Genomic DNA, 13,612 nt, shown 5'->3' with positions numbered 1-13,612 from the left:
TGATTTCTGGGAGTTTCGTAACTCCGTTTTGGGCGTGCAATATATCGTTGGATTCGTTTTTCCGAGACGGATCTAATGGAGTGATCAAATTTTAGTTTATATAAAACTTTTGAACTTTTTATATTTTCGAAAGTGTTTTAAAGCTGTTTTTAACTGTTTTAATTGCTTTTAAATGCTTCATGTGATACATAGAGATGTATAATGCTTAGAATAATATACTAGATGATATAACATGCCTACCTTGATGTTTATTCATGTTTATATATGTGATATATGCTTAGTTTATCATGCGATGATAGATTTAGGTGAACTTAAATGAACATAAGGCGTTTGTAAGACAACCTAGTATAGTGAAATTGTTTCATAACCTTAATAATAATATTATGAATACAATCATGAGATTCTTGTGTTTATGAAACACGTAATTGAATATGAATTTTCGATATGAGAGAAAGGATGATTCTGTCAACAACAGATTTCTATCTGTAAGAAAGGGTTATTAAGTGACGCCTCTTGACAATGCTCCACCCGATCTGGGAATCATCTGATTATTGATTATTGATTTGAAATATTTAATTTAAAAGGAAGAATCTCTTTATAATATGATTATGATTGTAACGTAATATAATCCCTCTAAAATTAAATAATATCAAGTAGTAATTGGCCAATGACACAACGGGCTTGTGTCGATCATAGCCTTCCAACATGATAGAAAGTAGTTCTTATTTTTAAATCATTGTCGTTTCGTGCCACAGCCGAGGGCTTTGATTTCGAAATAAGTGTTAGGTCTCAATGTGTTTGTAGAAGGGGGGGTTGAATACAAACAGTACCGAATAATCGAATAAATGCGGAATAAAAAATGTGAAACAAAATTCAAGTTAAATAAAAATATTATTAAACTTGAAAGGTGTTACAACAACTGTATCGATTACAAGGAATTAATCTCAAATTAATTATCACAAATTTAGAATAAATTCGACATGAACTTTTTCTATTTTTGCAATAATTTGAATCAAATGCTAAACGCGATTTGAGATTAAGTTCTAGGGATTTTGATCCGCTAGATTGTTACACAAGAACAAGATAAAGATTTCTAGTTGATTGGATTTAACTTTACAATCTAGAAATTGATCTTGAAGTTGCAGATGAGATGAAATATTTGTGTCTGCTTCTTTTTCTTTGTTCTCGAGTTCTGTGTTCTTGATTGGATGATTATTTTTCTTTCTGCTGCTTCTATGTCTTTTTAATTCATTCAACAGAATTGAATTGAACTGGAATGACAATCCTATAGCTGGCAAGACTTTTGGTAGGACAATGGATTGAACTAGCAAGACTATCTGATTGAACTACAATGACTTTCGGTATGACAATCAGTTGAACTAGCAAGACTATCTCCTTCCCAGTAGAACTTTCGGTAGGACAATTGGAATGACTTGGCATGACAATCGGTATGACAATCCTGATTGTCATGCTAGTTCATTTTCAATTGTCTTGCTGATTTAAGATTGTTTTTAATCCAATTTAAATTCTGAAAATCCTTAATATTAATTCTGAATTAATTAATCCATTAATTTAATTAATCAAATAAATTAATCTTTGCAGATATAATTTATTTTCTTAATTAAATTATATGACTTAATTAATTAATAGAGAATTAATATTAACCCTGAGCAGCAACCAATCTTCTGAATATCTTCTGAAAATCACTGAGAATTATGAATCAATTCCACCACTTCAATGTTGACACTCGATGTACTGTCTGGTTCATGAGTGACTAACTTCCGTGACGTTTCTTCATGTCTTTGACTTTGATACTTGATTTTCTTCAGATTAAATCCTTGTAATTAATGATACTCTGACGAGATCTCTGTCACTTGATTAAATCCACACTCTTGATTTATATCACTGAGGCATGATCAATTTCTTGAACTTCTTCCAGTGTATTAATTCCTCAAGTCTGTAGATGAACCTTGTTTCTGAATCCTTTGACAGATATTACTCTGTGAGATCTCTTTTGACGGTAGATCCACTATTTACTTATTACATTCTTATTTGAGTTGAGTTGAATCCTCGAATATACAAATAGGGTATGACATATGACTTACTATCTCCCCCTATTTGTTTGTTAGACAATAACACACAAATACCTAGAGGATAACTCAACTAACAAATAAGAAAAAGATATAAAAAGAAATGCAAATTCAATAGTAGAAAAGTTCTGGACTAGATTTAACATTTTCCAGATTCCAAGTAGATGTTCCTCTAGACTGAACATATCTTCAAGTAGTTCCATCTTCATTTGTACAACTACATTTCCTGTTGAGAAGCCCATATCTCTCTTGCTTCTCCCCCTATGAGAATCAACTGATTAAAGAAGATCGCCTTCGTTTACCACCTCTCCCGTACAATAGGATCCACAGATAAAAACCAATGGTACTCCCCTAACAGCTTCTTCCCTTATTAGAAAATCACCTTGTGTTTACCACCTCTCCCGTACAATAGGATTCGTAGTTACAAACAACAATGGTGTGGTGTAGTGTACATGTAGGATCTTTTTCTTACTCCCTGCTATTTCTCCCCCTTAGTTGAGGAATCCTCCAAACTATTACTTAAGCTTTTATCTTCCCCTTAGTGAAGGAATGTATGCCGTCGTCTGAAGAAGTTCTCATATTTCACTTGGTTGGAAAAGAAATAACAAGTAGTTTCTCTTTCTTCCTCACTGTGAGTGTGTGATTCTGTTTAGTGTACCTCACATGTGTTTTACTCTTCTCTCCACTCGTGTTTACACTCATTCTCACAAGTGTATCACTCCTCTCATAGCTCCAACATTCAGTTGTACCTGCAAGGAAAATCACCTTAGCCATCCTTAAGGAGGTCACAGGTGGTGCAATGGGAGTTCACAAATCCCCATCCTTGTTAAACTCGTCAGATGAATCTGAGTCATAATTTACAAGTTGCTAGTTTCCCTTTTAGGGTTCCAGATTTGAATTCTGGGAAGGTAAACAATGATCCAACGAATTTAGCATAAAGATCAAAGTTCCCTTCTAATGTCTGTGAAGACATTTCCTTGTGACTCATCAGGTAATATCTGAATCATTGTCAACAAGTTGCCGATCTGCGCCTATGTCAGATCCACTATCCGCAGATGCATCCAGGGGATTTAAGCCTGGGGAGGTAGACACTGACCACTGACATATGGCTTTTGGATCAGTATCCTCTCATAACACCTGTAAAGGCAATTGGTCCATTAACGAACCTTAAACAATCGAATCTGACCTTAAAATGGTCGAAACTCTTGTTTCCGTCAACTCATCCTTTGTGTGTGTAACCTCTCCTTGTGCATCAATAATTATTTATATTTGAAGTGGTGACACTACATCGGATGCCTTGGCCGACAGGCAAAATTCAATAGACGCACCCTGTTGAGAGAATGAATCTAGTAACTGTTTTTGTGCCTTTTCAGTCATTACATCTTTTTGAGAAGATGTATGGGGGCTAGCAGTTGTCTCGGTTTAAATACTACTCATCTATGTAGGAGACAGAGCTACTGGGTTGACTACAGAACCTTCCTTATGTGGTGCACTAAGGCACTATCTCCCTCACGCTCATTCATACTACATTTAGTGGTAAGAGAGTGTTGGTTGGTTCTGTTTCTGTGTTTGTCTTTACAGTCTGGGATAGATGTTGTGGGTTTTCAACCTCATGACTGTCAATGAAAGAAAGTCATTGGAGACTGAACCTGTAACACAGAACATATGGTAATAGAGAGAAAATGATTTACAATAGTGATTTCAAAGGATTTTACATGAAATAAGAAATCACTAATGTAGAAAGAAGTTTGATTTTGTTTTTTAATATGAATGAGTTTTTGATAAAATATTGATCACTTAGGGTAAAGTCTAAGTAATTCTCATTCATGTAAAAAGCTTACAAATATCTGCAACATAATGTTAACAACATATCATTGACCGATACTTGTCAAGTACTTTAGATACTAATTGTTATGTTGCATAATATTTAAAATAAAATAAAAATAAAATAATACAATACAAATAATAATAATAAAAACAAATATCAATGAATTAAATACCAAATATCTATCAACAAGATATCAGCATTCAATTTCATATATCATACAATATTTACAATTACAGAAAATACAAATAAAAACTTATATAAATATTGCAAAAATATAAAAACTATTTACAAGTTCAAGATAACATTACCAGCTTGCAAACAGCCATATCCCTCGGATACACCTTTGCTGTTATCTCCAAAGGTAACCATGGGGCCAGCTTTCTCAACCACATTTGATAGCAGGGCTCTATCTCCGTTCATATGTCTTGATGATCCACTGTCAAGAATCCACACTACCGGTTATACCTGTTTAATGCCCTACACTACAAATGGATTAGACCTTCTTCGGAACCCAAACTTGGTTGGGCCCGGCATACTTGTAGAATTGTCCTTTGTCAGACAAAACAACATTTTTAATTTTAATTGTCTCAACTTTCTCAATGACTGAACATTTGACCTTGTAAACAGCCTTAACAAATTTCTGTTTAAGCTTAGGCACAAATGTCTCCTTTCTAGCCTTAGAAGGACTGGAAGTCTTAGACCTATCATGCTTCTTGTTATTCACATGCTGACGAGGAGTAGTCTTATCATTAGAAACATGCTTACCATTAAAATAAGCATACATCATATTAAAAGCACAAGACATACAATTAGAAACACCACATGCTTTATGAGAGTGATTAACAGCAGGCAATTTATGCATGGTAGACATGACATTTTTGTTATCCAACTCATGTGTGTCTGAGTTAGTCTCAGTTGCTTTCACAACTTTGACTGGAACTTTCGACACACTTGACTTGGAAACAACCTTCTCATTAGCAAGATCTTCAGCACGTATTTCTTCTTGAATAACAGAAGAGGTCGCATCAAATGGTTCAGCAATTGATGGTTTATAGAGGGGTTCATCAACACCCTTAAGCACATGTGGTACTTCCCTCCCTTTAGCACAGATACGAGGAGGGGAGTTTATGCCTAATTCTCCAATAGCAAAATTGTAATCATAACCTATTCCAGATGTTTGATTAACAGATTGCTTACTGTAGAACTCTTTAGCCTTCGAACAAGAATTGAAGTAGGCTCTAACCTTAGTCTCAAGACCGGTGATCTTGTCTTTGAGAATAGTTTCGAGTTTTCTATAACAGTCAACTCTATTCTCTAGAAAAGATACTTGTTCTTTTAATTTGTCTTGATTAATGTGCACAAGTCTTAATTCATTGACCTCTTTCTCAAGGTCTGTGATCTGTAAACTTAAGAGTTCATTATCACGACGTGCACAATCTAAGTTACCTCTTAGATGATAAACCATTTCAGCATCAGAAAGTTTTACCTCTATTCTTGACGATGAAGCTTTTCCATCAATAGCCATAAGAGCAAGATTTCCTTCATCTTCATCTTCACTGTCAGTATCATCCCAGCTTCTTCACTTTGCCAGATAAGCCCTTTCAGAGTTCTTTCTTACTTGCTTTGGCTTCCTACATTCTGTGGCAAAGTGTCCCAACTCATTACAGTTATAGCATCTAATGGTGTTCCGATCAACCATCCCTGTTTTGTATCCACAACTGCTGGTGTTAGAGGATGAAGATCCACCTTTCTGGAATTTGTTGTAGTTGGACTTGTACTTAAGCTTGGGATTCCTCTTGAATCTGACATGGGAGAATCTCTTGACAATTTGGGCCATTGACTCGTCTTCCAATTGCTCCAGCTCTTCCAAGGAATAAAAATCATCACTTGATTGATTTGTAGTAGGAGGATCATATTCTGCTACTAACATATTTTCCTCAGCCTTGGAACACTGTACCATTCTCTCCAATTGTTGAGATTGATGTTGTTGTTGACCTTTAGCTACCAGTGCAGTAGATGTGCTGACCATTCTATCCTTCCCGTAGACTTCCTTCTGTTGAATCTGCTCCAACTCATAGGTTTTTAACACTCCATAGAGCCTGTCCAAAGAAATCTCACTCAGATCTCTAGCTTCTCTAATGGCAGTGATTCTATGTTCAAGATGAGTTGGCAGTGTTAAAAAGAACTTTTTGTTGACCTCCCTGATTGAATAATATTTCCCATATATGTTCAGGTTGTTGATCAACGCATTGTACCTCTCAAACACTTCAGTAATTCCTTCTCCTGGATTTGATTTAAAATATTCATACTCAGAGGTTAGGATCTCCAACTTGTTCTCCCTATCTTCCTCTGTGCCTTCATTGATCACCTCAATAGTTTCCCACATATGTTTGGAATTTTTACAGTTCATCACATGTCTGTTCATCAAGGGATCAAGGGAATCAATTAAAATTAACTGAAAGCTGGCATCCAAGGAGGCTTCATCTTTTTCAGCAGGAGAAAAATCCTCAGGATCTTTAGGATAGGTTCTGGCTTTGGTGATCACAACATCATCTACTATCACCTCCGGTTCAATAACCATCGGAGTTCTTATCCCCTTCTTTAACAAGTTTGAATATTTGGGATTTGCCCCTTGTAAAAATAAGAGCATCTTCTTCTTCCACATAATATAATTCTCTTTATCAAATTGTGGAATTTTAACGGTTCCAACTTTTTGTGAAGACATTATGAATTTTTGAATGAATAAAAATTCAAGGAGTTGAAAAATCACAAAAGTCTAGGATCTAGATTTGTTCGTTAATCAGAAGGCTCTGATACCAATTGTTAGGTCCCAATGTGTTTGTAGAAGGGGGGGGTTGAATACAAACAGTACCGAATAATCGAATAAATGCGGAATAAAAAATGTGAAACAAAATTCAAGTTAAATAAAAATATTATTAAATTTGAAAGGTGTTACAACAACTGTATCGATTACAAGGAATTAATCTCAAATTAATTATCACAAATTTAGAATAAATTCGACATGAACTTTTTCTATTTTTGCAATAATTTGAATCAAATGCTAAACACGATTTGAGATTAAGTTCTAGGGATTTTGATCCGCTAGATTGTTACACAAGAACAAGATAAAGATTTCAAGTTGATTGGATTTAACTTTACAATCTAGAAATTGATCTTGAAGTTGCAGATGAGATGAAATATTTGTGTCTGCTTCTTTTTCTTTGTTCTCGAGTTCTGTGTTCTTGATTGGATGATTATTTTTCTTTCTGCTGCTTCTATGTCTTTTTAATTCATTCAACATAATTGAATTGAACTGGAATGACAATCCTATAGCTGGCAAGACTTTCGGTAGGACAATGGATTGAACTAGCAAGACTATCTGATTGAACTACAATGACTTTCGGTATGACAATCAGTTGAACTAGCAAGACTATCTCCTTCCCAGTAGAACTTTCGGTAGGACAATTGAAATGACTTGGCATGACAATCGGTATGACAATCCTGATTGTCATGCTAGTTCATTTTCAATTGTCTTGCTGATTTAAGACTATTTTTAATCCAATTTAAATTCTGAAAATCCTTAATATTAATTCTGAATTAATTAATCAATTAATTTAATTAATCAAATAAATTAATCTTTGCAGATATAATTTATTTTCTTAATTAAATTATATGACTTAATTAATTAATAGAGAATTAATACTAACCCTGAGCAGCAACCAATCTTCTGAATATCTTCTGAAAATCACTGAGAATTATGAATCAATTCCACCACTTCAACGTTGACACTCGATGTACTGTCTGGTTCATGAGTGACTAACTTCCGTGACGTTTCTTCATGTCTTTGACTTTGATACTTGATTTTCTTCAGATTAAATCCTTGTAATTAATGATACTCTGACGAGATCTCTGTCACTTGATTAAATCCACACCCTTGATTTATATCACTGAGGCATGATCAATTTCTTGAACTTCTTCCAGTGAATTAATTCCTCAAGTCTGTAGATGAACCTTGTTTCTGAATCCTTTGACAGATATTACTCTGTGAGATCTCTTTTGACGGTAGATCCACTATTTACTTATTACATTCTTATTTGAGTTGAGTTGAATCCTCGAATATACAAATAGGGTATGACATATGACTTACAATAAGAAATACTTGTCTATTACATAGAGATGTGTACATTGAATAAGAATCTAAAGGTCGTTATGTGCCACAGCCGTGGGCCTTTGGGGACTGATTCAATTGTATGGAATGTTGGGTTAGACTTGACTTAATATATTGAGTTTGTCGTGCCACAACCGTGACTCAATTATTCAAGAGGCTAAAGTTTGATTAGGGAATAACATTAGATAGTAATTGACAAGAGTTGTCTGCCTATTGAATATTACATGGCGTTTCGTGCCACAGCCGGGGTTGTGTAATGGAATGTAGGATCCCTATTCCTACTAGCATTATGAATGCTTAATTTTTCACGTAGGGGGTTGAATAAATTAGGTAAACTAGTGGGAGCCACTTATGAATAAAGACCCGATTCATATAGTGTTTTAAAAATGAAATCGAATATTAGCTAAGTGTTGTTATGTGTTTATCATTTACAGATTTACTTTGTACGTCATGTCTTCTGCACTATCACTCAGGAGCATACTAGATGCTCACAAATTGACTGGTCCTAATTATGCTGACTGGCTTCGAAACTTGAGAATTGTTCTCAGGATTGAGAAGCTGGAATACGTGATTGACTCACCTAAGCCTACTGAACCTGCTAGTGATGCATATAATGATGAACATGTTGTGTATCGTAGGTGGATAGATGATGCAAATGTTGCTCAATGCATCATGCTAGCTTCCATGAACATTGAGCTACAGAAGCAACATGAGCATATGGATGCTCACACTATCCTCATGCATCTACAAGAGTTGAATGATGTGGCAGGGAGGACAGCTCGATATGAGATATCGAAGGAGCTATTCGGTTGTAGGATGTCTGAGGGATCATCTGTGAATGACCATGTACTTAAGATGATCAATTTGATTGAATGTCTTGGACAACTTGGTTTTGCCATGGATGGGGAGCTGAGCCAAGACTTGGTCTTGCAATCGCTTCCGAGTTCGTTCTCGCAGTTTATTGTGAACTTTCACTTGAATAAGTTGGATGTCAGCCTGCCTGAACTCCACAACATGTTGAAGACTGTGGAATCGAATTTTCCCCTTAAGAAGAGTTCTGTTCTTCTAATTGGTGAAGGTTCCAATCCTAAGAAAAGGAAGAGGAACCCTTCCAAGAAGAAGAAAGTAGGTGAGAAAACGCCGGTTCCACCAAAAGCTGAAGACCCCAAGAGCAAAGTTGTTTGCTTTCACTGTAACAAGGTGGGGCACTGGAAGAGGAACTGCAAGGTTTACCTTGCAGAATTGAAGAAGAAGAAGGGTAGTGAGACTACCGCTTCTGATTCAGGTATGTTCATGATAGAAGTGAATATGTCATTAAATCAAATTTCTACTTGGGTATTAGATACCTCCTGTGGTTTTCAAATCTGCAATTTGTTGCAAGGACTAAGGAGAAGTAGGACTCTTGAAGAAGAGGAGGTGATTCTACTGATGAGAAATGGAGCAAGAGTTGTTGCTAAATATGTAGAATCATTTCATTTATATATGCCTACGGGCAAGACTATTGTTTTAAATATTTGTTATTTTGTTCCCTCGATTGTGAGGAATATTATTTCTATTCCCTTGTTAGACTTGGCTGGATTTTCATTTATTATTGAGAATAATGAATGTTCTATTCTTAGAGATAATATTCTTTATGGACGTGGTACTTTAAATAATGGTCTATATGAATGTGACATAATTTACTTCAGATTGAACAAACTAATAAAAGAAAAGGGATGATGAAAATCTCACTTTATTGTGGCACTGCAGTCTCCATTTAGTGGACATGGAGAGAGGGCTGCAAATTTGCTAGGAATGGTACACACAGATGTATGTGGACCAATGTCTACGCAAGCCATGGGTGGATTTTCATACTTCATTACTTTCATAGATGATAAATCTAGATTCAGATATGTGTTTGATGAAACACAAGTCTGAAGCCTTTGAAAAGTTCAAAGAGTATAAGTATGAAGTGGAGAAACAACCAAACATGGTATTATAACTCTTCGATCAGATCGAGGTGGTGAATACTTGAATGGAGAGTTTCTGGATTATCTCAAAGTAAATGGTATAGTCTCCTAGTGGACCCCTCCAGATTGGTATCTGAAAGGAGAAATCGAACTTTGTTAGACATAGTTCGGTCCATGATGAGCTATGAGAATCTTCCAGTATTCCTATGGGGTTATGCATTGGAAACCTCAGCATATTTACTGAATAAGGTGCCTTCCAAATCTGTTCCTCAAACTCCGTATGAGATATGGAAAGAAAGGAAACCGAGTCTTAAACACGTTAAGATTTGGGGATGTCCAACATATGTCAAATAAGTTGACCCAGATAAGCTGGAATATCGATCCGTAAAATGTAGTTTTGTGGGATATCCTAAAGAGACTTTAGGGTATTACTTTTACACCGATCATCGGGTGTTTGTCTCCAGACATGCTACCTTCTTGGAAAAGGAGTTTATCCTTGAAGGAAACAGTGGGAGCAAAATTAAACTTGATGAAGTTCAAGAAGCACAAACTGCTACGGATCAAGTGGAAACACCTGTTCTGACTGAACAACCTTTTGTGGAACAGCCCATTCATAGGTCAGGGAGAATGTCTCGCCAACCTGAGAGGTAATATGGCCTTGTCATTGAGAATGACAATGAGTTGTCGATCATTGATGATGACGACCCTGTGACCTATAATGAGGCTATGAGTAGTGTTGACTCAGAGAAATGGCATAGTGCCATGAAATCCAGAATGAAATCTATGTATACGGTATACAAAAGATAGATTATAGCAGATGGCCAGGTGTAGACCTATAAGGCCAGGCTTGTGGCAAAAGGATTCAAACAAAGGCAATTGATTGACTTTGATGAAACCTTTTACCTGTAGCCCTGTTAAAATCAGTTCGGATTTTGCTTGCGATTGCCGCTTACTATGACTATGAGATCTGGCAAATAGCCAGATGGTTTTCTTTCCAAGAGAAAAGAAAACCTAGTGTGTAAGCTGCTGCGAACCATATGTGGTTTAAAGCAAGCTTCTCGTAGATGGAACATCCGTTTTGATGAGACAATCAAAGAGTTTGGTTTTATCAAAAACGTAGATGAACCATGCGTCTACAAAAGGGTTAGTGGGAGCGCGGTAACATTTCTTGTATTGTATTGAAATAGAATTGACACACATTAACAACATAGCAGACCCACTCACAAAGCTACTTTCTGAAAGTCACTTTGATCGTCATAAAGACTAGATGGGTATTAGATACCAGAGTGATTGGCTTTAGTACAAGTGGGAGATTGAAAGGAATATGTCCTAAGTCCAATCGTGTATTAGGATTTAGGAATAACTTCCTGTGTAATATGTTTTGATTTCATTGATATTAATAAAAGACTTGTTTTGTTTTTATTACGGGTTTTATCTATTTAAGTGTTTAAATAAGATATACCATAGTTTAAAGTAAAGCTTTTTATGGATTATGATGAGATCATAATAGTGAGACCTAAAAGATGATAACTCTAAACTTAAATAATTCCTGGTCGTAGGATTACTAACTGGTAATTAATAATTCGCAGAGATCGGTACATACTATGCTTGCTTCATTATGAAGGATGTATGTTCTCATAGACATTTGTGTGGTGACACTATAGTTCAGTATGTAGGTGCTTATTATAGAATAAGTTCACTGAACATGACTCGCCCAGCTGAACAACTGATGGAGTTCACTCACGTGTCAGCAGTTGTTCACATAGTGATAGTTGTACAAGTATCCTTAGACTTGAGGTCATCATAGTCATCTTGTGTACACTGAACTATACTTTGGTTTAGTTCTTAGTCTCCAGGGACAATTATTAGGGCTCTACTGGGTATAGGAATTTGTACACGAAGATAGTGTATGATCAATAAAAGATCTACCCCTTCCAGTGAAGGAAGCGAATGTTCAAGGCTGATCCACTTATGCTAGTTCAGGAATCTCTGGCCAGAGTGAATGAAATTAGAAAGGAGTTTCTAATTTGCATAGAACTAAGCATAGTAATTGGTAAGCAAGTGATTAAATTAGATAGGCTTGACACGAGATCCATGCCTTGTATTTAATCGGGACATTGTAGGGTAGAAGGAGTTTATTGTACGGTAACTATTCACTGAATAGGTTCTTGGTATTCTAAGCAGTGAATTCATATTATCCGGATAGTCGCGATATGCTGAGAAGTATCCCTCACGATGTAGAATAAATATGATTAATTAATTAATCATATTTAAAAAATTAGAGAATTTATATAAATAATGATAAAATAGTTTTATTATTATTTATTTCTACTATCGGCTTAATATTGAACCTACAGGGTCACACCATAAAAAGAGAATGATTTAATGGTGGAGGAATTAATTAATAATGGCTAATAATTATTTATTTGTGAAATAAATAATTAATTGGTAAATTTAATAATTGATTAAATGAGATTTAATTGATTATAAATTAATTAAGAAAAGTTCTTAATATTATTAATTAAGGATTTAATTTTTTGGAAATTAAATCAAGAGAGAGAATTATTTCTAAAGTGTTTAGAAAAAGGATTAATAATTAAAAGGTATTTTAATTATTAATAAGAATAATAAATGGGTTAATAATAATAATATTTTATGGGAAAATTTCAGCTAAAAATTTTGCCTATAAATATACTATTATAAACCCTATTTTCATTCTAACCCAAAACCCCAAAATTTTATAAAACCTAATTCTCTCCACCTTCCTCCTCCTCCTTAACGTCGTTTTCTTGGTGGATACCGGTGGAGTGCTTCACGTTTGAGGAGCAGTTGCTAAGGATCTCCGATCGTTGCTTTTGGATCGCATATTAAAGGTTAGTATTCGTTCCCTATGTTTTAATCACGATTTATATGCTTTTATTTGGATTTTATTTGTGTAAAAGTGTTTTATCATGCCTCCGATGCGATTAAAATCCAACAGATGTGTTATCCAGTTTTAACAGAACTCGTTTGAGTTTGTTCATATTAACTATCAGTTTTTATGATCAATAAAAATTAATTATAATTCGATATACAATCGATTTTGATGGTCAATTTTGTTTTTGACCTATATGACACATATATTGGATATATATATTAACAATGACAGTCAAATTTGTGGGAAACCACGATCCACGTGACTAATATTGACTTATGTAGCTCTAAACATCAAAAAGGAGGTCTTATCAAATCTAATCGGTTTTTTTCAATACCATTGGGAAAAAATTGATCGTCATTTACGAACTGCCAACATTTTGGTAGTTGGTCTTGAAGCGATTTCTTATAGTGAAATTACAGGCATGTCACCACCTCATTTCATTTCGGATTGGACATGTGTAACTCTTGCTTCTTCTTTCCTCTGGCAAAGTTAATACTCTTTTTCGATTAGCAAGTAAATAAAAGTTTCATTCATTAATTCTCTTCCTAACTCGTTTACATTCATTTTAACATATTTTCCGATCAAAAAAATACTTGCACAAATCTATGTTATTCCCTTTTAAAAGTAAGTGGATACATTAATAATTATTAGTACATTTAA

The sequence above is a fragment of the Apium graveolens genome, chromosome 11, assembly GCF_009905375.1.
Source record: "Apium graveolens cultivar Ventura chromosome 11, ASM990537v1, whole genome shotgun sequence".
In the NCBI taxonomy this organism is placed as follows: Eukaryota; Viridiplantae; Streptophyta; class Magnoliopsida; order Apiales; family Apiaceae; genus Apium; species Apium graveolens.
Note: the sequence above shows the minus strand (reverse complement) of the source record.